At 43.1% G+C, this 27,699-nt stretch overlaps 1 long non-coding RNA gene across 2 annotated transcripts in view; it reads right to left on the reverse strand.

Annotated features, from left to right (window-relative positions):
* LOC138658287 (uncharacterized) overlaps positions 1–27,699 on the reverse strand; it is a 63,986-nt gene that overhangs the window by 1,313 nt on the left and 34,974 nt on the right. The window lies entirely within an intron of this gene.

A 27,699-nucleotide genomic window follows, 5' to 3' on the forward strand; every position in this document is an offset into this window, starting at 1 on the left:
CAGTCACCTACAATAACAGGAAAGAATAAAGGAAGTTCGAAAGAAAGTAGCAAGGTGAAGCTAAGGCAGTGAAGACATTATTAAAGATAAATACTAAGAAATGAATATGATAACCCCAAAAATGTGCATTCAGAAAATAAAACTAGAGTCATAGAAAAATTATGAAGAACACTGAAAGAAAACACATTTCGCATTTTGTTCACTGTCACGTCCCAGAAAATAGAAATAGACGTTATTTTGTAAATCCGTGTCAGTAAAGGTGGTAATCGAACCTTCCTAAATATTGGCCTTAACCCGTGTAATTGCATTGAAACCAGTCCTTTGTATATAGTTTTGATGACTAGGGTTGAGCGAAACGGGTCGGCCATTTTCAGAAGTCGCCGACCTTTGGCAAAGTCGGGTTTCATGAAACCCGACCCAATCCCTGTGTGGGGTCGGCTATGAGGTCGGCGATCTTCGTGCAAAAGTCGCGTTTCATTCCGATACCGCAAGTATCGGATATCGGCCGATATTTGCGGTATCGGAATCCATATTTATGTGTAAAATAAAGAATAAAAATTAAAAATAGGGATATACTCACCCTTGGACGCGCCCTGGTACTAACCGCTGTAACCGGCAGCTTCCATTCCTAAGAATCAGCGCGTGAAGGACCTTCGATGACGTCGCGGCTTGTGATTGGTCGCGTGAGCGGTCACATGAGCTGTCACGCGACCAATCACAAGCTGCGACGTCATCGAAGGTCCTTCACGTGCTCATTCTTAGGAAGGAAGGCTGCCGGTTAGTACCAGGGCGCGTCCGAGGGTGAGTATATCCCTATTTTTTATTTTTATTCCTTATTTTACACATAAATATGGATCCTAGGGCCTGAAGGAGAGTTTCCTCTCCTTCAGACCCTGGGAACCATTAGTATCCCATTGCACTGCATTGGGTTTCGTGTTTCGGCCGACCCCAACCCCTACTTTTTAATAGGATCGGCCGATTTCACTCGACCCGACTTTTGAGAAAGTCGGGTTTCGTGAAACCCGACCCGACCCTAAAAAAACAAAAGTCGCTCAACCCTATTGATGACTACTTATACCAGAGAACTAATACATTGTTTCCAAATTGGATATTATAAGCTTTTCCCCTAACCAATTTCAGCGCCATGAAATAAAACGTAAGAATAATAACGCATGGACGCAGTGTTGTAAATGCAGAATTAATGGGTAATTCCACGACTGATGGCTTTTAAATGTAAAAAGCAAAGATTCTACATCTGCATTAGAATTCAGACAAATGTTAATTATTACAATACAGGTCATGCTTGTCATTTATCAAGGGAAATACTGAAAAAGAGAATATGTGCAGATTACAGAGATCACATGCAGCTCGCACATTCCCTGTATCCAAGTAACCAGTTGTTTTTCTTGTTCTTTTCATTTCTACCTTCAATATATATTAATTTCCCCGTGGGGATTTATTTATAGACTTTAAATATAAAATCATTACAGGAGAACAAGTCTATGTACACACAGATTTCTGTTTGCGCTCTTAGCTCCTGCTCTACTTTCTTACATTACTCAATTACCAACCTTATTTAGCAAACCTTTCCGATGTGCAGAAGCCCAGGCAAAATAAACGCCACTAAATGGTGTTTATGTAGCATATAAATAAAGAAGAGCTTGCTGCTATGTAATGCAAGTGTGAGGAAAGCATCATTTTTAATGTTATGTTTATCCTCCCTTACACCCGGCGTAAGTCAAACATGATTCTGCACTGAAAAGGGCTTTTTGACAAGTGATATTGAGGATATTGCTTGCTGACTACCTTGTGAGTGCAGTTTCGGTTATGATTTCAACAGCTGTAGGTTTTGGGAGCCAAACAGAATTTGGAGAGGCTTTAATGTATGTGATCTAAAGGCTGGACTGCGATGTGCGCCTGCCAAGAAGGAGATTATATAGCCAAATAAAATGCGCTTTTACATGGTTTGAGCAATTTCACTTCCACACTACACTACTTTTAATGTCCCATCAACACTCTGGCCACATAAAATGCATGTACCATATCACACGGATGTGTTACAGGAAACAAAATATCACTATTATTATGTGCATGTTATTTCAAGACCAGCGCAAAACAGATTCCATCATAGAAAACATACTGCTTATTATTGTGCTGTCAGTCAGTGTCGGACTGGAGTTCCGTGGGGCCACCAGAGGAAATCATTATTGGTGCCCACTCTGCAGCTATATAGTAATAAAACAAGACCACCAATTGTGTGGTCAAACTTGTTAATATAATTGTTTGATATAAAGCATAAATAACCAATAAATAATGTAATATACTTTAATAATTTATGGCCAGACCATGTGACCGAAAACTTCAGAGGCCATCTGCAACCACAGGCGTCCAAGTTTGGTCTGATTTGCAGACTTACATTTCGATGAGTGGGTCCTTGATGTGAGCGGACTGCACACTGATGACATCTGTGTTCCCATCATGTGCTGTCCGTTCATGTTTTTATATTACTGGCTAATATAGCGCAATTAATTCCACTTTACAGACTTCAGCATCACTATCCCAACTGGGGCTCACAATCTAAACTCCATATTTGTATGTCTTTGGAGTGTGGGAGGAAACCCTCGCAAAAATGGGGAGAATTTGCAAACTCATTACAGATGTTGTCCTCAGTGGTATTTAAACTCAGGATCCCAGCACTGCAAGGCAAGAGTGCTAACCTCTGAGCCACCATACAGTGCTCACCACTGAGCCACCATGCTGCCCAAATAACACAAACTTGTGAATTTGGCATGTAACCTCCCCATCCATGTTTATAAAGAAAGCTCCCAATGTCAAGCCTAAATGATTGTGTCCCCTCAAGACCATCTCTACATTTAGGATCAATATACCAATATACATGGTGCGTACTCAGGGGGTTGGCATGCAGAAAATCCAGAGCATAATACAGTAGCAGCAATGTAAATGAGGCTTTCAAAAAACCTTTCACACATGTCAATAGAGCTGTGATACAGATCGTATGGTGGACTGAAAAGAATACAAAAAATCTCATCTGGTCCATGTGCTGCAACATACGCTTCCGGCCACTCAGAGGCCAGCGGCTGCACATGACTGGGGGCTAATGGCATTGACATCATGCACTCCCATCACTTGCACACTGAAGTCAGCTGCCAGCTTCAAAAAAGAACACGGGGAGAGTATGGAAGGTGAGTGTAATTGTTTTTTTGTTTTTTTTCTATGCATTAAGGAACAGTGGCAGAACGGGGAACATAATATACCAGGATTGGGAATATACAGTGCCTTGCGAAAGCATTCGGCTCCCTGGAACTTTTCAACCTTTTCCCACAAATCATGCTTCCAACATAAAAATACCAAATGTAAATTTTTGGTTAAGAATCAACAAGTGGAACAGAATTGTGAAGTTGAACGAAATTTATTGGTTATTTTAAATTTTTTTGAAAATTCAGAAACTGAAAAGTGGGATGTGCAAGATTATTCGGCCCCATTACTTTCAGTGCTGCAAACTCACTCCAGAAGTTCATTGTGGATCTCTGAATGATCCAATGTTGTCCTAAATGCCTAATGATGAAAAATATAATCCACCTGTGTGTAATCAAGTCTCCGTATAAATGCATCTGGGAGCCGAATAATTTCGCAAGGCACTGTACATATACCAGGATGGGGCACAGGCAGGATAAGGGACATATATACCAGGATGGGTGATATATACACCAGGATGGCACCAGGAAGGGGAGCATATACACCAGGATAGAGGACATATATGTATATATACGAGGATGTAGTCAAGATGAGGGACATGTATACCAGGATGGAGGACACATATATACCAGGATGGGGGGGCAGTCCGAATCATGCACAGGGGCCCATCAGACTCTAGTTACGCCACAACTACAGTTCACTTGTGACCAGGCGTCAGGTCCTTTTTAAATGTGTGAATTTTAGGCTACAAATACATTTTTCTATTGGATTTCTTTAAAAATGTTGCACTATTTGACTTTTAATTATGTTTGTTTCGCTGTGCAGTGCTGGCTGCTGAGTTAAGGTACCGTCACATTAAGCGACGCTGCAGCGATCTAGACAACGATGCCGATCGCTGCAGCGTTGCTGTGTGGTCGCTGGAGAGCTGTCACACAGACAGCTCTCCAGCGACCAACGATGCCGAAGTCCCCGGGTAACCAGGGTAAACATCGGGTTACTAACATGCCCTAACAGTGTTGGCGGTCTGTCTGAAAAGATTATTAAATGACCGATGATCGCCTTCCATGTAGATGATCCATAGTCATTTAACGGCACTTTATGTATGGAAACATCATGTTGTTGTCCACATTCAAATTCTGATGTAGATAGGAGGAATTCATATGGATTGCAATCACCTTCATTAATCTACAATAGTAATGTTGATTACAACCTTATAGCATTTTTGTGTACAGCAATCGTTTTTTTATTAATTACAACATAGACTGTTTATATCACTGTACTGAGATTATTAATATAAATATTATGGATTTATTGATATTGTATGTAATACAGCCGGTATACAATTGGTAGTGCAGGCAGGTTAGTTTCATCTGTTTTGGACACTTTGTTGATTATATCATTTGGTCTTAGTAATTTTATTATAATGATTTAATAAAGATTATTAAGTTTTTATAGATATGATTCTCTTCTTGTGGCTAATATTATATAATTTCGCTTTTTGGTTTACACAGCAATAAACAGCGTAACACACACAGACTATAGAAGGCAAACAGTGCAACATTTTTAATTAAATCCAATTGCAAAAATTTTTTTTAGCTAGAAGCATTTAAGCAAATATGAAAACATTTCCCCACAAAATTTCCACATGCTTCTAAATATGAATGTGAAAAATGTATCTGAGGAAAAAGTGTGTAGAGATGATTTTTCATTGTGTGCCATATACCATAGCAGTAGTTAGCATTCATGTTATTCTAATATAAGGACAGGATTATAATGAATGATAACACCTTTGGTATAAAGTTGTATGCAGATTTGACTGGATCACACCACTGACAAAAACAGACGAGGACAGCTCACATCCTTATCCTCCCTGCACAATGACCTGATGTCAAAGAGCTTTGTTACAACACTCTCCTAGAATAAATGTACATACAAATATAATAAGATAACAATTTGGCCACTATTCATCAAAGCAATTTTGCCAGAATTCTAGCTTAATGTGCTTTGAAAAATTGCAAAATGTTTGCATTACTCCGAGTTACACAAAAATATTGTGACTTTTACTGTTTTTATGTTAGTTGTCTCCAGTGCTGCCAAAATGGGCAGAGCTCAGTTAGGGTATGGTCATCTAATAAATGATGATAAAAATCTCAGTCCAGTCACAAACTTTAGAAAGATTTCTACCATGGTGCACCTTCATGATACGCTTCTAATTTATTATTGAATCAGAAGCGTTTGATTTCTACATGCCCCATCCCCCACCCCTACATCAGGGCCTTTCTTTTTAAAGACTGTTTTGAGGTATATAATTTTCAAAAAACTGACCGTCACATCCAAACATAGACTTAAGGTACCGTCACATTTAGCGACGCTGCAGCGATCTAGACAACGATGCCGATCGCTGCAGCGTCGCTGTGTGGTCGCTGGAGAGCTGTCACACAGACAGCTCTCCAGCGACCAACTATGCGAAGTCCCCTGGTAACCAGGGTAAACATCGGGTTACTAAGCGCAGGGCCGCGCTTAGTAACCCGATGTTTACCCTGGTTACCAGTGTAAATGTAAAAAAAAAAAAACACTACATACTTACACTCCGGTGTCTGTCCCCCGGCACTCTGCTTCCTGCACTGTGAGCGCCGGCCGGCCATAAAGCAGAGCAGTGACGTCACCGCTGTGCTTTACGGCCGGCTGGCGCTGACAGTGCAGGGAAGCAGAGCGCCGGGGGACAGACACCGGAATGTAAGTATATAGTGTTTGTTTTTTTTTACATTTACACTGGTAACCAGGGTAAACATCGGGTTACTAAGCGCGGCCCTGTGCTTAGTAACCCGATGTTTACCCTGGTTACCAGTGAAGACATCGCTGAATCGGCATCACACGCCGATTCAGCGATGTCTGCGGGAGATCCAGCGACGAAATAAAGTTCTGGCCTTTCTGCTCCAACCAACGATGTCACAGCAGGATCCAGATCGCTGCTGCGTGTCTAACACAACGATATCGCTATCCAGGACGCTGCAACGTCACGGATCGCTAGCGATATCGTTGTTAAATTGTTCAGTGTGAAGGTACCTTAAGAGTGAAAAGGTGCTGAACCTAGAGTCACCAACTCGTATACAGTTAAATAAATAAGGCAGCACACTGCGGCGCCAAAACATGCAAACATGAAACATGAAAATTGAACTGCATTACTGCATTAGAAATATGAAAAAATTAGAGCTCATGCAGTTCAATTTTCATGTTTCATCTTTGCATGTTTTGGCGCCGCAGTGTGCTGCCTTATTTATTTAACTGTTTTGAGGTATATGACATTAAGTCACTTCTCGGAAACTGCTGGTCAGACTAGTCAAGAAGTCCAAGGTCAAAAGCCAGGAGAGTACGTCATAAACAGAATGAAGAGACAAATGTATAGTTAGGTAACGGTCCTAGATCAGAATACCAGAAGGAAAGTGAAGCAGAGCAAAGGGAGCAGGCAAAATGGATGGTCAGAACGAAGTCCAAGGTCAGGCAACAAATATATCCACAAACAGAACACAAGACACAGAGAGACAAACCACACAGAGCTGAATGTACGTCTGGCAGAGATCTGGGACTGACAGCCCAGCTAAGTAGCTGGGCAATCATCTGGGACAGGGAACACTTGAAGGCAGCCCAGAACCTCCCAGCTTCAGATTGGATGGCCGAGCTGTCAATCACAACAGCTCAGCATGTCCCTGCACCAGACTGGACGACTAAGCTGTCAGGAACTGCATCAAAGACATATTGAGTGGTAGAATCGTGGAAGGGTAACTTTATTCAATTTTTGTACTGCACATTGTTGGTATAGAAAATCACACTAATCTGCAAATTCCATAATTGTACCTTTTTGAACAGGAATTCATTCACATATTTAAGTTTCACAAAACATTTTAGACAAACTCAGAGATTTTTTTTTTTTTAAAGATTATGTACAGCCTAGTCATACACTCAAACATTTGCCACACACTTATTTGTAGAATCATAGAATGTTAAAGTTGAAAGGGACATTAGGGTCAACATGTCCAACATGCTCAATGCAGGATTCACTACAGTAAACCATCTCAGAACAGATGTTTGACAAGCCCTATTTGAAGACTTCCATTGAAGGAGAACTCACCACCTCTCGTGGCAGATTGTTCCACTTATTGATCACCCTCACTGTCAAAGATATTTTTCTAATATCTAATCTTTATTCTTTCCCTTTCAGTTTCATTAGATGGCTTCTCATGTTTCCACTTGCAAATGAGAATAAGTATAAGGGCTAAGCAACAGCACATGTGAAAAAAACTTGGGTATACTAATAGATAACAGACTGAACATGAGTCAACAGTGTGATGCAGCAGCAAAAAAGGCAAATGCAATTCTTGGATGTATTAACAGAAGCATACAGTCTAGATCACGTGAAGTCATTATTGCCCTCTAGTCCTCTTTGGTCACACCTCATCTGGAATACTGTGTCCAGTTTTGGGCACCACCAGTAGCGTAGCTACCGGGGGGCAGAGGGGGCCATCGCCCCGAGCCCGGTGCTCTGAAGGGGCCCACCCGGAGCTATGCTACTGTAACTGCATTGGCGCACTCAGTGCACCGATGTAGTTACATTCTGTGGAAGAGCAGGTAGAATCAATCTCCCTGCCCTGCCGCTATGGGACCCCTGAGCAGGCAGTGGCGCCCGATGCCAGCAGTGGGCCCCCGCCGTCATCGCATGGTAAGCTGTATCAGCAAGTAGCCGATACAGCTCACCGCATTAATGAGGAAAGGAGCGCTCCTTCCCCCATCATCCCCCTGTCAGTGTCTGTCGTCACTTGCAGATGCTGACACTGACAGTGGGCGCGGTGACATCACCGCCCTGCGCCTGCTGTCAGGACAAGAGCAGGAGCAGGGAGCGCCGCTGGAACAAGGAGGAAGAGAGGTGAGTATTGGTGGTTTTTATATGGGGGCTGCCTAATACACTACAGGATCTGACTATGGGGGGCTGCTGCCTAATACACTACAGGATCTGACTATGGGGAGGCTGCTGCCTAGCACACTACAGGATCTGACTATGGGGGCTGCTGCCTAATACACTACAGGCTCTGACTATGGGGGCTGCTACCTAATACGCTACAGGATCTGACTATGGGGAGGCTGCTGCCTAATACACTACAGGATCTGACTATGGGGGGCTGCTGCCTAATACACTACAGGATCTGACTATGGGGGGCTGCTGCCTTATACACTACAGGATCTGCCTATGGGGGCTGCTGCCTAATACACTACAGGATCTGAGTATGGGGGGGCTGCTGCCTAATACACTACAGGATCTGATTATGGGGGGCTGCTACCTAACACACTACAGGATCTGACTATGGGGGGCTGCTGTCTAATACACTATAGGATCTGCCTATGGGGGGGCTGCTGCCTAATACATTACAGGATCTGACTATGGGGAGTGTTGTGAATTCTGTTGTCAAGCTCCCTCCTGTGGTCGTGAATGGTACTTCGGCGAGTTCCGTCTATGGGCTCCCTCTGGTGGCTATGAGTGAAGCTGCGGCTTCTGAGGTTCCTTACACAGGTGACGTGGTTTATCCTTTGGTTGGCTGTTCTATTTAACTCCTCTCAGATCGTTACTCTAGGCCAGCTGTCAATGTTTTTGCATTCGTTCAGTTCGCTCCTGGATCTCTCTGGTTACCTGCCTTCTCCTGCAGAAGCTAAGTTCCTTATAGTCTTATTTTGTTCTCTGTTTTCTTGTCCAGCTGGTTTTCATGATTTTGTCTTGCTAGCTGGAAGCTTTGGGATGCAGAGTGGCCCCTCCGCACCGTGAGTCGGTGCGGAGGTCTTTTTGCACACTCTGAGTGGTCTTTGTAGGTTTTTGTGCTGATCGCAAAGTTACCTTTCCTATCCTCTGTCTATTTAGTTAGTCTGGCCTCCCTTTGCTGAAAACCTGTTTTCATTTCTGCGTTTGTGACTTTCATCTTTACTCACAGTCAATATATGTGGGGGGCTTCCTTTACCTTTGGGGAATTTCTCTGAGGCAAGATAGGCTTTATTTTCCTTCTCTAGGGCTAGTTAGCCCTTAGGCTGTGACGAGGCGCCTAGGTCTGGTCAGGAGCGCTCCACGGCTATTTCTAGTGTGTGTGATAGGATTAGGGCTTGCGGTCAGCAGAGTTCCCACATCCCAGAGTTCGTCCTGTATGTGGTTTAACTATCAGGTCATTCCGGGTGCTCCTAACCACCAGGTCATAACAGTACAGCTGGCCCGTAAGTATTAATGCATCTCAATAGAGGGATAAGAGAACTTCTGAGACCATTTTTTTTTCTTTGCACTGTGTTTTGTCTTTCTTATCCCCTAGAACTTTGGGTGGTTCAGGACACAGGTCTAGTTATGGACATTCAAGGTTTGTCCTCTTGTGTGGATCATCTCACTGCAAGAGTACAAAACATTCAAGATTTTGTGGTTCAGAATCCTATGTTAGAGCCTAGAATTCCTATTCCTGACTTATTTTCTGGGGATAGATCTAGGTTCTTGAATTTCAAAAATAATTGTAAACTGTTTCTAGCTTTGAAACCCCGCTCCTCTGGTGACCCCGCTCAGCAAGTAAAAATCATTATTTCTTTGTTACGTGGTGACCCTCAAGACTAGGCATTTTCCCTTGCGCCAGGAGATCCGGCATTGCGTTGATGCGTTTTTTCTGGCGCTTGGATTGCTTTATGATGAACCAAATTCAGTGGATCAGGCAGAGAAAATCTTGCTGGCTTTGTGTCAGGGTCAGGATGAAGCAGAGGTGTACTGTCAGAGGTTTAGAAAGTGGTCACTGCTTACTCAGTGGAATGAATGTGCCCTGGTGGCAATTTTCAGAAAGGGTCTTTCTGAAGCCCTTAAGGATGTCATGGTGGGATTTCCCACACCTGCTGGTCTGAATGAGTCTATGTCTTTGGCCATTCAGATCGATCGGCGCATGCGTGAGCGCAAAGCTGTGCACCATCTGGCAGTGTTCTCTTAGCATAGGCCAGAGCCTATGCAGTGTGATAGGACTTTGACCAGAGCTGAACGGCAGGAACACAGACGTCGGAATGGGCTGTGTTTTTACTGTGGTGAATCCACTCATGCTATCTCCGATTGTCCTAAGCGCACTAAGCGGTTCGCTAGGTCTGCCACCATTGGTACGGTACAGTCTAAATTTCTTTTGTTTGTTACCCTGATTTGCTCCCTGTCGTCCTTTTCTGTAATGGCATTTGGGGATTCAGGCGCTGCCCTGAATTTGATGGACTTGGAGTTTGCCAGGCGCTGTGGTTTTTTCTTGGAGCCCTTGCAGTATCCTATTCCATTGAGAGGAATTGATGCTACGCCTTTGGCCAAGAATAAGCCTCAGTACTGGACTCAATTGACCATGTGCATGGCTCCTGCACATCAGGAGGATATTCGCTTTTTGGTCTTGCATAATCTGCATGATGTGGTCGTTTTGGGGTTGCCATGGCTACAGGTCCATAATCCAGTGTTGGATTGGAAATCTATGTCGGTGTCCAGCTGGAGTTGTCAGGGGGTACATGGTGATGTTCCATTGCTGTCTATTTCGCCTTCCACTCCTTCTGAAGTCCCTGAGTTTTTATCAGATTACCGGGATGTATTTGAAGAGCCCAAATCCGGTGCCCTACCTCCTCATAGGGATTGCGACTGTGCTATTAATTTTATTCCTGGTAGTAAGTTTCCTAAGGGCCGTCTGTTTAATTTATCTGTGCCAGAGCACGCCGCTATGCGGAGTTATGTAAAGGAATCCTTGGAGAAGGGTCATATTCGTCCGTCGTCATCACCGTTGGGAGCAGGGTTCTTTTTTGTGGCCAAGAAGGATGGTTCTTTGAGACCTTGTATTGATTACCGCCTTCTTAATAAGATCACAGTCAAATTTCAGTATCCTTTGCCGCTGCTGTCTGATTTGTTTGCTCGGATTAAGGGGGCTAGTTGGTTCACCAAGATAGATCTGCGTGGTGCGTATAATCTTGTGCGAATTAAACAGGGTGATGAATGGAAAACGGCATTTAATACGCCCGAGGGCCATTTTGAGTACCTGGTTATGCCATTCGGGCTGTCTAATGCTCCATCTGTGTTTCAGTCCTTTATGCATGACATCTTCAGAGAGTACCTGAATGGATTCATGATTGTATATTTGAATGAAATTTTGGTCTTTTCGGATGATTGGGAGTCTCATGTGAAGCAGATCAGAATGGTGTTCCAGGTCCTTCGTGCGAATTCCTTGTTTGTGAAGGGGTCAAAATGTCTCTTTGGAGTTCAGAAGGTTTCATTTTTTCCCCTTCTACTATCGAGATGGACCCTGTTAAAGTTCAGGCCATTTACGATTGGACTCAGCCGACATCTGTGAAGAGCTTGCAGAAGTTTCTGGGCTTTGTTAATTTTTATCGTCGCTTCATCGCTAATTTTTCCAGTATTGCTAAACCGTTGACTGATTTGACCAAGAAAGGTGCTGATGTGGTCAATTGGTCCTCTGCGGCTGTAGAGGCTTTTCAGGAGTTGAAGCAACGTTTTGCTTCTGCCCCTGTGTTGTGCCAGCCAGATGTTTCGCTCCCTTTTCAGGTTGAGGTTGATGCTTCTGAAATTGGAGCAGGGGCTGTGTTGTCGCAAAGAAGTTCTGATGGCTCGGTGATGAAACCCTGTGCCTTCTTTTCTAGAAAATTCTCGTCTGCTGAGCGCAATCATGATGTGGGCAATCGGGAGTTGTTGGCCATGAAGTGGGCATTCGAGGAGTGGCGACATTGGCTTGAAGGAGCTAAACATCGCGTGGTGGTCTTGACTGATCACAAGAATTTAACTTATCTCGAGTCTGCCAAATAGTTGAATCCTAGACAGGCTCGATGGTCGCTCTTTTTCTCCCGTTTTGATTTTGTGGTTTCATACCTTCCGGGATCTAAGAATGTGAAGGCTGACGCCCTGTCAAGGAGTTTTGTGCCTGACTCTCCGGGTGTTCTGGAGCCGACGGGTATTCTTAAAGAAGGGGTAATTTTGTCTGCCATTTCCCCTGATTTGCGGCGTGTGCTGAAAAAGTTTCAGGCTGATAGACCGGACCGTTGTCCTACGGAGAAACTGTTTGTCCCTGATAGATGGACTAGTAGAGTTATCTCTGAGATTCATTGTTCAGTGTTGGCTGGTCATCCTGGAATCTTTGGTACCAGAGATTTGGTGGCTAGATCCTTTTGGTGGCCTTCTTTGTCACGGGATGTGCGTTCTTTTTTGCAGTCCTGTGGGACTTGTGCTCGGGCTAAGCCCTGCTGTTCTCGTGCCAGTGGGTTGCTTTTGCCCTTGCCAATTCTGAAGAGGCCCTGGACGCATATTTCCATGGATTTTATTTCTGATCTCCCTATTTCTCAAAGGATGTCGGTCATTTGGGTAGTTTGTGATCGCTTCTCTAAGATGGTCCATTTGGTACCCTTGCCTAAATTGCCTTCCTCCTCCAATTTGGTGCCATTGTTTTTCCAGCATGTGGTTCGTTTGCATGGCATTCCAGAGAACATAGTCTCGGACAGGGGTTCCCAGTTTGTTTTGAGGTTTTGGCGGTCCTTTTGCGCTAAGATGGGCATTGATTTGTCTTTTTCTTCGGCTTTCCATCCTCAGACTAATGGCCAAACCGAACGAACTAATCAGACTTTGGAGACATATCTGAGATGCTTTGTCTCTGCTGATCAGGATGATTGGGTGTCCTTCTTGCCTTTGGCTGAGTTCGCCCTTAATAATCGGGCCAGCTTGGCTACTTTAGTTTCTCTGTTTTTCTGTAATTCTGGTTTCCATCCTCGTTTCTCTTCAGGGCAGGTTGAGCCTTCGGACTGTCCTGGTGTGGATGCGGTGGTGGACAGGTTGCAGCAGATTTGGACTCATGTGGTGGACAATTTGACATTGTCCCAGGAGAAGGCTCAACGTTTCGCTAACCGCCGGCATTGTGTTGGTCCCCGACTTCATGTTGGGGATTTGGTTTGGTTGTCATCTCGTCACGTTCCTATGAAGGTTTCCTCTCCTAAGTTTAAGCCTCGGTTCATTGGACCATATAAGATTTCTGAAGTTCTTAATCCTGTGTCATTTCGTTTGGACCTTCCAACTTCTTTTGCCATCCATAATGTGTTCCATAGGTCGTTGTTGCGGAGATACGTGGCGCCTATGGTTCCCTCCGTTGATCCTCCTGCCCCGGTGTTGGTCGAGGGGGAGTTGGAGTATGTGGTGGAAAAGATTTTGGATTCTCGTGTTTCGAGACGGAAACTCCAGTACCTGGTCAAGTGGAAGGGTTATGGTCAGGAAGATAATTCCTGGGTTTTTGCCTCTGATGTTCATGCTGCCGATCTTGTTCGTGCCTTTCATTTGGTTCATCCTGGTCGGCCTGGGGGCTCTGGTGAGGGTTCGGTGACCCCTCCTCAAGGGGGGGTACTGTTGTGAATTCTGTTGTCAAGCTCCCTCCTGTGGTCGTGAATGGTACTTCGGCGAGTTCCGTCTATGGGCTCCCTCTGGTGGCTATGAGTGAAGCTGCGGCTTCTGAGGTTCCTTACACAGGTGACGTGGTTTATCCTTTGGTTGGCTGTTCTATTTAACTCCTCTCAGATCGTTACTCTAGGCCAGCTGTCAATGTTTTTGCATTCGTTCAGTTCGCTCCTGGATCTCTCTGGTTACCTGCCTTCTCCTGCAGAAGCTAAGTTCCTTATAGTCTTATTTTGTTCTCTGTTTTCTTGTCCAGCTGGTTTTCATGATTTTGTCTTGCTAGCTGGAAGCTCTGGGATGCAGAGTGGCCCCTCCGCACCGTGAGTCGGTGCAGAGGTCTTTTTTGCACACTCTGCGTGGTCTTTGTAGGTTTTTGTGCTGATCGCAAAGTTACCTTTCCTATCCTCTGTCTATTTAGTTAGTCTGGCCTCCCTTTGCTGAAAACCTGTTTTCATTTCTGCGTTTGTGACTTTCATCTTTACTCACAGTCAATATATGTGGGGGGGGCTTTCTTTACCTTTGGGGAATTTCTCTGAGGCAAGGTAGGCTTTATTTTCCTTCTCTAGGGCTAGTTAGCCATTAGGCTGTGACGAGGCGCCTAGGTCTGGTCAGGAGCGCTCCACGGCTATTTCTAGTGTGTGTGATAGGATTAGGGCTTGCGGTCAGCAGAGTTCCCACATCCCAGAGTTCGTCCTGTATGTGGTTTAACTATCAGGTCATTCCGGGTGCTCCTAACCACCAGGTCATAACAGCGGAGGGCTGCTGCCTAATACACTACAGGATCTGACTGTGGGGGGCTGCTGCCTAATGCACTATAGGATCTGCCTATGGGGGGCTGCTGCCTAATACACTACAGGATCTGACTATAGGGGGTGCTGCCTAATACTACAGGATCTGCCTATGGGGGTATGCCTTATACACTACAGGATCTGCCTATGTGGGGTGCTGCCTTATACCACAGGGTCTGCCTATAGGGGTACTGCCTTATACTACAGGGTTTGCCTATAGGGGTACTGTCTTGTACCATATTGAGGACTATCTGGCACATTATACTATATGGAGGTTATCTATGGGGCCATCATACAGTGTGGGGATTACAGTGAAGGGACCATCATACAGTATTGGAGTCATCAAACAGTTTGGAGTCTACTAAGGGGTCAGTATACTGTGTGGGTGGTACTATACAGTGAGGGAGTATCATGCTTTGTATAGGGGAGCTGTACAGGGGGAGACTCGGGACATTATTAAATGTAAAGTGGGCACTTATTGTTATAGGGGAACTCAGGTTACTGTGACTATCAAAGGGGCACACAGGGCAATATTACTTTCTAGGGGGCAAAATATGGGCAGTGTTTTCTAGGGCACTCACACCTGGCATTACTTTATTATAGAGGGGGCGCTTTAGAATTGACACAGCAAGTGCAGTAATAGGGACACATACAGCAGCAGCAGCAGCTCAGTATTGGGGTATCAGGTGTAGTAATAGGGACACATACGGCACCAGCGGCTCAGTATTGGGGTGTCAGGTGCAGTAATAGGGACACATGCAGCAGCAGCGGCTGAGTGTTGGGGTATCAGGTGCAGTAATAGAGACACATACGGCAGCAGCGGCTCAGTATTGGGGTATCAGGTGTAGTAATAGAGACACATACGGCAGCAGCGGCTCAGTATTGGGGTATCAGCAGGATGAGGAGTTTGTGCAGGTTGGGAATAGATGGTGATGGGGCTGGAATGTGAGAAGTGAAGTGTCTTTGTTGTATTCTCTGCAGACGAGTCCTGGCTGTAAGAAGTTGTCATGTCGGTCTGGGTCAGGTGGAAAAGCCGAGAAAAGTGAACAACTCCATCAGAAAACATAAGCGGTAAGACATTATCTGTAACTGTGCTGTGATCTCTTATATGTTCTGTAGGACTGTATTTACCACTGACCGTATGGTGGTAATATCTATGTTGGTTCTCCTCCACTCCTCCACTATTAGTGTGCGTCACCGAATTGTAATCAAGGAACCTGGTTAGGGGCCCACTCAGAAGCTTTGCCCCCCTGAACCAAAACCCTAGCTACGCCTCTGGGCACCACATTTTAAAAAAGACATCAACAAACTGTAGCAAGTTCAGAGAACAGCAACCAGAATAGTGACCGGTCTGCAAACCATGCACTATGAGGAACGTTTACAGGATTTGGGAATGTTTAGCTTGCAAAAAAGAAGACTGAGAGGAGACTTAATAGCTGTCTACAAATATCTCAAGGGCTGTCACATTGTAGAGGGATCATCTTTATTCTCATTTGCACAAGGAAAGACTAGAAGCAATAGGATGAAACTGAATAGGAGACACAGATTAGATATTAGAAAAAACTTTTTGACAGTTAGGCTGGTGTAAGGGGTGTGCAGGCGGCTGGTTTGAGCCCTGCATTCCTGTGCATGCCTACCTAATGAAACTGGGTATGTTTTGTGATTGCTGTGTGCCCGGTGTAGTTTATGATAGTTGACACTGTTTGATATGATAATGGCTGCCTGACACTGTTCTGATATCTGTGTGTTGGGGACAGGATTAGGGACAGTCAGTGGCAGTGGTAGGTCAGCATTGGTAAGGGTTATGGGAGTGCAGTTGTGGGTTAGTGTTAAGGGGGCACTGTAGAGTAGGAGATTAGATTGTGTTGAGAACTGGTTTCAGTCAGAGTAGTGACAGTAGAGAAAGGGGCGGAGCCAGAGCAGTGGCAGGGAGAGGGCCTTCCTGAGGTAATTTTCAGGTAGTGGGAGGAGCTAGAGCAGAGTGAGAGGAATTGTTCTAGAAGGAGCGGTAGTAGTTGTGTGGTGAGTTACAGTTGAAAGAGACAGAAGAAGCACTGAGGGAAGCAGGTCTGGAGATGTTAGATTTTAAAGCACGTGGGAAGCGAGGCAGTCTGGAAGGGTCGGTGGCTTGTCTGTGGGTTACCTCCCGTGATGTCCAGGACCTACGGTCCAAACAGGAATTGCAGAGGCAACCTGATTTTTCACCCAGGATGGGGAAAGTGAACGGGGAGCACCTAGTATCAGAAAGCTGGAATTACCTGAAGGAAAAGACAAGGGAAAGTGCAGGAGGAGAAGTTCTTATGTCTTTTGGAGATTGTTGGATTAAGTCTGTTATGAAGATGCACAAATTAAGTAAAGTTTTATAGAAAATGAATCGGGACTTTGATAACATTTTTGTGTGTCTGCGACGGATTGGAGCCCTGTATGCTATGAAGGATTCTGACTCAGGTGGGTGAACTACTTGACACACACAGCACACCACAAAATGGACATAATATTTCTGTAGCGGAGCATCGGGGTGTGATGATTTTCTGTTGCAAAATGGACATAAAATGGATCCATGGGCTCAAATATTCGTGAAAACATATATACAGTCTATATATATATATATCACTGCCAAAAAAAGCGGCACAGTCCCTCGTGTTATGGTTTTTACGAGACTATATACAGGGTATGTTGGTAAAATGTCACTCATCCGACTACTGCTAATATGGGACTCGGGGTGCTCCTCTGGAAAACAAGTCTTCTATCTGTATAATCCTCACACGAGCTTCGGCTCCTTCTCCCCCAGCCATGAGTTTTATCTGGAGTTGGTTACAATAAAGAACTGATTTGTGGAAGACTGGTGAGTGCCTTCGTTATCTTTCTTATGAGGATTATATATATATATATGTCAGTGAGGCACAAATATATATGCATATTTCATACAGCGCTAGATAGCAGAAAAGCCGGTAATTCAATTGCCGGCTTTTGCTATCTTCTTATCAAACCCGACAGCATATGAGACATGGTTTACATACAGTCAACCTTTTTATATCCCCTATACGTTTACATATTCCTCACTAATAATGTTAGAAGTGTCTGTGTGTACAATTTGAGAGCTCTAGGTGTTAAAATAAAGGCTTAAATCATGAAAAAAACTGGCGTGGGCTCCTGCGCAATTTTCTCCACCAGAGTGGTAAAGCCAGTGACTGAGGGCAGATATTAATAGCCTGGAGAGGGTCCATGGTTATTCCCCTCCCCCCCCGTTAAAAACATCTGCCCCCAGACACCCAGAAAATGCACATCTGTAAGATGCGCCTATTCTGGCACTTAGCCTCTCTCTTCCCACTCCCGTGTAGCAAGATATGGGTTAATAAAGGTTAATGTCACCTTGCTAAAGTCAGGTTAATAATGGAGAGATGTCAATAAGACACCTATCCATTATTAATCCAATAGTAATAAAGGGTTAGAAAAACACACATACATTATAAATAAAGTATTTTAATGAAATAAATACACATGGGGTTTTAATATCTTTATTGTACTCTCAATCCAACTGACGACCCTCGATCTTCTGGAAAAAAAGGAAAAATAAAAAAATAACAATATCCCATACCTGTCTGCCGTACAGTCATGTCCCATGATGTAAATCCATCTGAAGGGGATAAATAATTTTACAAACAGGAGCCTGCTAATGCAGCTGCCCCTGGCTGTAAAAAACTGGGGAATGAATGGAATGCAGCTTCATTGACTTGCTGGGCTGGGCCCCCTAGTGGCAAAAACTCATTGGTTTAATAATGGATAGGTGTCTTATTGACATCTCTTCACTATTAACCAAACTTAATGTCACCTTACATTAGCAACGTGACATTAACCCCTTATTACCCCATATCCCACTGCTACTCAGGAGTGGGAAGAGAGTAGCTAAGTGCCAGAATAGGTGCATCTTACAGATGCGCCTTTTCTGGGGTGGCTGGGGGAAGATGGTTTTAGCCTGGGGGGGCAATAACCATGGTCCCTATCTAGGCTATTAATATCTGCCCTCACTCAGTGGCTTTCCCACTCTGGCGGAGAAAATTGCGCGGGAGCCCACGCCAGTTTTTTCTGTGATGTAACCCTTTATTTTAACACCTAGAGCTCCCAAATTTTACACACAGACACTTCAAACATTATTAGTGAGTGATATGTAAAAATATAACGGATATGAAATGGTTTACTGTATGTAAAGCATGTCTTATATCCTGTCGGGTTTGATAAGGAGATAGCAAAAGTCGGCAATTGAATTACCGGCTTTTCTGCTATCTAGCTCTGTATTAAATATATAAATATATATGTGTGTGTGTGTGTGACAATGACCTATATATACAGTATATCTATTCTATGTGTAGACATTTATTTTATCTATTCTTTTCTAACCTGTCAGTGTGATTTTACTGTATACCGCACTGAATTACCGGCTTTTCTATAGAGCACTGATGCGTATTTCTCCAAGTCACACACATGGTCCGTGTGTAATCCCTATTTTTCTCGCCCCATAGACTTTCATTGGTGGATTTTTTGCACAATACGCTGACAAACACAGTATGCTGCGATTTTCTCAGCCCGTAAAATATGGCTGATGGAAGCTGCCCCATAGAGAAACATTGGTCTGTTTGCAATGCGTTGTTTTTGCGCCTCTCGCTCGTCCGTATTCCTCTCTAGTGACCACGGCCTTAGAGTGTTCAATGAGTGGAACAGGCTGCCATGAGAGGTGGTGAGTTCTTCTTCAATGGAAGTCTTCAAACAGAGGCTGGACAGACATCTGTCTGGGAAAATTTTGTGTATCCTGCTTTGAGCAGGGGGTTGGACCAGATGACCCAGGAGGTCCCTTTCAACTCTACCATTCTATGATTCTATGATCCCTTTACACTGTGAAAAGCCTTCAGATATTTGTAGACAGCTATTATTTCTCCTCTTAGGCTTTTTTTGTAAGCTTCCCAGATCCTTTAACCCCTTCATGACCTTGGGATTTTTCGTTTTCCGTGTTCGTTTTTCACTCCCCTCCTTCCCAGAGCCATAACTTTTTTATTTTTCCGTCAATTTGGCCATGTGAGGGCTTATTTTTTGCGGGACAAGTTGTACTTTTGAACAACATCATTGGTTTTAGCATGTCGTGTACTAGAAAACGGGAAAAAAATTCCAGGTGCGGTGAAATTGCAAAAAAAGTGCAATCCCACACTTGTTTTTTGTTTGGCTGTTTTGCTAGGTTCACTAAATGCTAAAACTGACCGGCCATTATGATTCTCCAGGTCAGTATGAGTTCATAGACATCTAACATGTCTAGGTTATTTTTTATCTAAGTGGTGAAAAAAAATTCCAAACTTTGCTAAAAAAAAAAAAAATTACGCCATTTTCCGATACTCGTAGCGTCTCCATTTTTCGTGATCTGGGGTCGGTTGATGGCTTATTTTTTGCGTGCCGAGATGACGTTTTTAATGATAGCATTTTGGTGCAGATACGTTCTTTTGATCGCCCGTTATTGCATTTTAATGCAATGTCGCGGCGACCTAAAAAACGTAATTCCTTTCGTTTTGAATTTTTTTCTCGCTACGCCATTTAGCGATCAGGTTAATGCTTTTTTTTATTTGATAGATCGGGCGATTCTGAGCGCGGCGATACCAAATATGTGTAGATTTGATTTTTTTTTTATTGATTTATTTTGATTGGGGCGAAAAAAAATTTTAACTTTTTTTTTTTACTTTTGCCAAGCAGGCACAACTCGATTGCCTCTGCTACATAGCAGCGATCTGCTGATCACTGCTATGTAGCAGAAATGGAGGTGTGCTGTGAGCGCCGCCCACAGGGTGATCAGTACCCATAGAGGTCTCTAGGACCTCTATGGTTACCATCCTGATGCATCGCCGACCCCCGATCATGTGACGGGGGTCGGCGATGACGTCATTTCCGGCCGCCCGGCCGGAAGCGGTAGTTAAATGCCGCTGTCTGCGTTTGACAGTGGCATTTAACTAGTTAATAGGTGCGGGCAGATCGCGATTCTGCCCGCGCCTATTACGGGCACATGTCAGCTGTTCAAAACAGCTGACATGTCCCGGCTTTGATGCGGGCTCACCGCCGAGCCCTGCATCAAAGCAGGGGATCTGACCTCGGACGTACTATCCCGTCCGAGGTCAGAAAGTGGTTAACCATTCCTTGTAAGACATAGTTTGCAATCTGCTCACCATCCTGATAGCTCTTCTCTGAACTTGCTCGACTTTTACAAAAGGCTTCAAAGTCTTTTTTAAAACATGGTGCCCAGAACTGGACACAGTATTCCAGATGAAGCATAACCAAGGATGATTATAGGGTGATAATTACTTTACATGATTTTGACTTTACATGATTCTCCTATTACATCCTAATACTGTGTTTTCCTTTTCTGGTGGTACATTACACTTTTGACTCATATGCAGTCTGTGATCTATGAGTATACCCATGTCTTTTTCACACGTGCTGTTGCTTAGTTCTATTCCTTACATACTGTAGATTAAATTTTTGTTTTCCTTGCCCAGATTCTTGCATTTCTCCCTGTTAAATACCAGTATAGTAGTCACTGCCCATTATTCAAGCTTATCTAGATCCTTCTGAATTGTTTCTCTGTCTTCTCTAGTGTTCGATATCCCTCCTAGATTTTCATCGTCTGCAGATTTGATAAGGTTACCTTCCGTTCCCTCATCTAGATAATATATAAAAATGTTGAACAACACTGGGGCAAGAACAGAGCCTTGTGGTACCCCACTTGAAACACTCTTCCAATTGGATTTGCAACCATTTATTACCATAATGGGTACGATCACTGAGCCAGTTATGAATCCACCTAACCGTAGCCTTGTCAATCCCATACTTGGCCATTTTGTTTCAAGAAGGATAGTATGAGATACTTTATCAAATACTTTGTTGAAATTGAGATATACTATATCTACTGCATTTCCCTGATCCACCCAGTCAGTGATTCCAACATAGATGGAAATAAGATTAGTTAGGCACAACTTGTTTGCTATAAACCCATGCTGGCTTTGGTTAATTACTGTGTTGTTATCCAAGTACTTACAGTTAGGGCCAGAAATATTTGGACAGTGACACAATTTTCGCGAGTTGGGCTCTGCATGCCACCACATTGGATTTGAAATGAAACCTCTACAACAGAATTCAAGTGCAGATTGTAACGTTTAATTTGAAGGGTTGAACAAAAATATCTGATAGAAAATGTAGGAATTGTACACATTTCTTTACAAACACTCCACATTTTAGGAGGTCAAAAGTAATTGGACAAATAAACATAACCCAAACAAAATATTTTTATTTTCAATATTTTGTTGCAAATCCTTTGGATTGACCCGCATGATGGCGCCGGAGTGATGCGGCTCTGCTGCGCCTGCCTCGGCCACATGCGCCGCTTATGGTGATCACCAGGTGGCTATTTAAGGAAGGAGGTGGGGAACCTTGACTATCACTTCGCCCCCTGAGGAAGCTGTTGTGAAACGCGCGTAGGGGCGCGTGGGTACCCCCATGGACGGGAACATAGGTAAGGTCCACTTATGGTCTTTGGTATTTTCCACTGCATAGCCACTGTGCTGTTTAATTTGGAGGGATCCATTTACCTGTGACCTAGGAGATCATATCAGCTAGCCTTTGTTATTCAATGCACTGGGCATTGTATGGCTCTTGCTTCATTGTGTGACTGACACATGATATAGTGGCTTTATGTTCGTGTCCAGGGGGTGCCATCACTTAAGGTGCACCATTAACCCTATATTTTTGCTCTGTGTGGTATTCTGTATTGATATGTAATTTTTAAATGGAATTTAATAAATTTGATATATTTTATATACTTTGGTTGTTTGCTCCAATTTTTTGTTATACTGAGAATTCAAGTGCAGATTGTAACGTTTAATTTGAAGGGTTGAACAAAAATATCTGATAGAAAATGTAGGAATTGTACACATTTCTTTACAAACACTCCACATTTTAGGAGGTCAAAAGTAATTGGACAAATAAACATAACCCAAACAAAATATTTTTATTTTCAATATTTTGTTGCAAATCCTTTGAAGGCAATCACTGCCTTAAGTCTGGAACCCATGGACATTACCAAACGCTGGGTTTCCTCCTTCTTAATGCTTTGCCAGGCCTTTACAGCCGCAGCCTTCAGGTCTTGCTTGTTTGTGGGTCTTTCCGTCTTAAGTCTGGATTTGAGCAAGTGAAATGCATGCTCAATTGGGTTTAGATCTGGAGATTGACTTGGCCATTGCAGAATGTGCCACTTTTTGGCACTCATGAACTCCTGGGTAGCTTTGGCTGTATGCTTGGGGTCATTGTCCATCTGTACTATGAAGCGCCGTCCAATCAACTTTGCAGCATTTGGCTGAATCTGGGCTGAAAGTATATCCCGGTACACTTCAGAATTCATCCGGCTGCTCTTGTCTGCTCTTATGTCATCAATAAACACAAGTGACCCAGTGCCATTGAAAGCCATGCATGCCCATGCCATCACGTTGCCTCCACCATGTTTTACAGAGGATGTGGTGTGCCTTGGATCATGTGCCGTTCCCTTTCTTCTCCAAACTTTTTTCTTCCCATCATTCTGGTACAGGTTGATCTTTGTCTCATCTGTCCATAGAATACTTTTCCAGAACTGAGCTGGCTTCTTGAGGTGTTTTTCTGCAAATTTAACTCTGGCCTGTCTATTTTTGGTATTGATGAATGGTTTGCATCTAGATGTGAACCCTTTGTATTTACTGTCATGGAGTCTTCTCTTTACTGTTGACTTAGAGACAGATACACCTACTTCACTGAGAGTGTTCTGGACTTCAGTTGATGTTGTGAACGGGTTCTTCTTCACCAAATTAAGTATGCGGCGATCATCCACCACTGTTGTCATCCGTGGACGCCCAGGCCTTTTTGAGTTCCCAAGCTCACCAGTCAATTCCTTTTTTCTCAGAATGTACCCAACTGTTGATTTTGCTACTCCAAGCATGTCTGCTATCTCTCTGATTGATGTTTTCTTTTTTTTCAGCCTCAGGATGTTCTGCTTCACCTCAATTGAGAGTTCCTTTGACCGCATGTTGTCTGCTCACAGCAACAGCTTCCAAATGCAAAACCACACACCTGGAATCCACCCCTGACCTTTTAACTACTTCATTGATTACAGGTTAACGAGGGAGACGCCTTCAGAGTTAATTGCAGCCCTTAGAGTCCATTGTCCAATTACTTTTGGTCCCTTGAAAAAGAGGACGCTATGCATTACAGAGCTATGATTCCTAAACCCTTTCTCCGATTTGGATGTGGAAACTATCATATTGCAGCTGGGAGTGTGCACTTTCAGCCCATATTATATATATAATTGTATTTCTGAACATGTTTTTGTAAACAGCTAAAATAACAAAACTTGTGTCACTGTCCAAATATTTCTGGCCCTAACTGTACATACATGCTGTTTATTCATTTGTTCAATAATCTTTCCTGGTATAAAAGTAAGGCTCACTGGCCTGTAATTTCCTAGCTTCACCTTCTTTCCTTTTTTGAAGATATGGACAACATTTGCCCTTCTCCAATCTTCTGGGACTTCTTCCGTTCTCCAGGTTTTATCAAAGACTCTGGCTAGTGGTTCTGCAATCTCCTCTGCTAACTCTTTCAGCACCCTAGGATGTAATTCATCTGGACCAGGAGATTTAAATTCATTAAATTAAATTAAGTGTTCTCTCACTATCTCTCTTTTTATAGATAGTGTGGATTATTTTATTGCTTCAATAGCACCATGAAGATCCGTTGATATTACAGTTTATTTCTTAGGGAACACATGCAAAATAGGAATTTAAAAGTTCGGCCTTCTCAACATCATTTTTGACCACTTCACCCTTTTCATCCTGTAAAAATTCTATAGCATCTTTGACTTTTCTTTTGCTTTTGACAACCAAAATTCTTTTTATTGTTTTTTGTCTACCTTGCAAGCCTCACTTCGTTAGCGGCTTTAGCTATTCTAGCGCTTGCCCTGCATTACCTGCAAACAACATTATATTCCTCTTTAGATATGCCCCCCTCTTTCCGTTTAACATACCTTTCTTTTTTCCTTTTTAGCAAGTCTTTAATTTCTGTGTTCATCCATTCAGATTTTTTTAGAATGTTTGCAATTCTTCCTTTTTTCAGGATTGTTACTGATTGTGCTGTGAGAATTTCATTTGGCAAAACCTCCCATTTCTGTCCTTTGGGACATCCAGCCATTGGACCTTTCTTACCCTCTTTCTGGGTCCATTAAAATCTGCCTTTCTGAAGTCCAACCTTAAATTCTGAATTCTCACTGGTGTTTGAAATTCGAGGATAACATGATTCATGCCTCCTAAATTCCCAGCCAACTTTACTTCTTCAACCATTTTCTCCCTGATGGTAAGAATTAGGTACAAGAGTGTAGATCCTTTTGTTGTTTCTTCTACCTTTAGAAAGATAAAATTGTCAGCAAGAGAAGATAAGAATTTTCTGGACCCATTACTTTTGCCTGAGAGAGATTCTCAATAAATATCTGGATAGTTAAAAACTCCCCTAATCCCTATGTCATACTTTTTTGAGAACAAAGACATCTGATGTAAAAAGAGTTCATCGATATCTTCAGTCTGTCAAGGTGGCCTACAGTAAACAATAGTGTCCTTTCTGCTCTTCTTTCCTTGTATTCCCAACCAAACAATTTTTGCAAAGGTATCATTCTCTGAAGCTTGGCTGTGTCTAATAAATAAGTTATAGCCTTCAAGGTTTGTATTCCAATCATGTGTATCATCTCACCAAGTTTCAGTGATGCCTATGACATTATATCTCTCTTCCTGTGTTATCAGCTCCAATTCTTGTTTGTTCTCATACTTTGTGCATTTGTATAGACACATTTTAGTTTGTAGTCTTGCTCCTCTATTTTCATTCACTATTTGTTATCTTTATTCGTTATTTCCACTTCTAATAGCAGGGTTCTCGAAGGAATTCAATATCTGCATAATTTTTTTTGCCTGCATATTTCCCATCCCATATTGCTCTACAGTAGTTTAAAGCTCTCCTGATGAGTGTAGCAAGGCATCTACCAAATATGTGTTTTCCTGTTTTTATACGATGCAACCCATCTCTAGTAAGGCGTACAGCATACAGGTAGTTCAATCCATGGTCAAGAAACCCAAAACATTGTGAACGGCTTATCCCCAGTCTACCTAATGTAAGTTATCAAAATGTAGGTGACAAATCAAAGAATGTGCCTGCAGGATCCCACTGCACAGTAGTGTTGTCTGCTACCATTGCTACTATAGACCCTGGACCAGCTCATGCCTAAGTTTTCCTAAAAAAAAAAAAAGTGGAAACATAAGAAAAAAATATTGAAATAATAAAAAAAGTTACACTTACCAGTTACAAACACAGTCACTGCGTCCAGTGGTTTCCAACAGGACAGGCCATGTTGATGTCTTGCTAACAGTTGTACAACAAAAAATATGTCCAAAAGGAAGACTTCACATCCCAAAAAAATTAGACTCCTGGCAAAGCTGCTATGACCGGCGATACTGGTTGGGCATTTCTATCCACCTCCCTCTTGTCTCCAGATAGTGTTGGCTAAATTTGCTTTTTCTATGGGTTGATGTCACTATTATTTACATTTTTTTACTTTAATTTTCTACCTTGCATTGTTTTTCTTTCTTGACCAATATCACTGTCGCTGCTACACATTTCTATTGTTTTCTTTTGTTATTCTATCATCATCACTTTAAGGATCTGAGTAAGGATATTTATTACAAACCCATTCTTCAAATATTTGTTTGACTTGTATTACACTATTATTATTGGGGGCATTTTTTTTCATTTTTGGATGTTCCAAATTCTTAATTGTGCCTATTAGTTTGGTTTGAGTATGTGGTCTATTCTAGATCATTAATTTGGTCGGTGATATGTTATCATACACACCTCTGTTGTTTTTAACTGTTGTCCTTGATGAGTTGTATCTGTTTTCTTTTATTTATTTTTTCATAACAAAGTTTCATATTTTTTGAATATACAGTCTTCTTTTTGTATATACCGTATATAGTCGAGTATAAGCCGAGATTTTCAGCCCAAATTTTTTGGCTGAAAGTGCCGCTCTCGGCTTATACTCGAGTCACGGTCGGCAGCAGGGTCGGTGGGCATACTTACCTGCTTCCGGGGCTCCTGGCGCTGTCCCTGCCTGTCCCATGGTCTTCGGGTGCCGCAGCTCTTTCTCTGTTCAGCGGTCACGTGGTACCGCTCATTAAAGTTATTAATATGGACTCCACTCCCATAGGGGTGGAGCCGCATATTCATTCCTCTAATGAGCAGTAACGGTGACCGCTGACAGAGGAAGAGGCTTTGGCACCTGGAGACCACCTGTCCGGGATAAGGAGCCAGGGACGCTGGGAGCAGGTGAGTATTACATATTTACCTGTCCATGTTCCACCTGCCGGGTGCCGCTCCGTCTTCCCATCCTCTTGCACTGACTGTTCAGGTCAGAGGGCGCGATGACGTATTAGTGTGCGCGCTGCCCTCTGCCTGAACAGTCAGTGCGGAGAGACGCCGAGACGGGACGCTGAGGAGCTGCGGGCAGCAAGAGAAGTGAGTATGTCATTTTTTTTTTATTGCAGCAACAGCATTATATATTGCACAGCTTAATATGGAGCATCTATGGGGCCATAATGAATGGTGCAGAGCATTCTATATGGCACAGCTTTATATGGAGCATCTATGGGGCCATAATGAACGGTGCAGAGCATTCTATATGGCACAGCTTTATATGGAGCATCTATGGGGCCATAATGAACGGTGCAGAGCATTCTATATGGCAGTTTTATATGGAGCATCTATGGGGCCATAATGAACGGTGCAGAGCATTCTATATGGCACAGCTTTATATGGAGCATCTATGGGGCCATAATGAACGGTGCAGAGCATTCTATATGGCACAGCTTTATATGGAGCATCTATGTGGCAATAATCAACGGTATGGAGCATTCTATATGGCACAGCTTTATATGGAGCATCTATGGGGCAATAATGAATGGTGCAGAGCATTATATATGGCGCAGCTTTATATGGAGCATCTTATGGGGCAATAATGAACAGTATGGAGCATTATATGTGGCAGTTTTATGTGGAGCATCTATGGGGCAATAATGAAATGTATGGAGCAGTATATATGGCACAGTTTTATATGGAGCAACTATGGGGCAATAATGAAATGTATAG

Source organism: Ranitomeya imitator, chromosome 1 (assembly GCF_032444005.1).
Source record: "Ranitomeya imitator isolate aRanImi1 chromosome 1, aRanImi1.pri, whole genome shotgun sequence".
NCBI classification, from domain to species: Eukaryota; Metazoa; Chordata; class Amphibia; order Anura; family Dendrobatidae; genus Ranitomeya; species Ranitomeya imitator.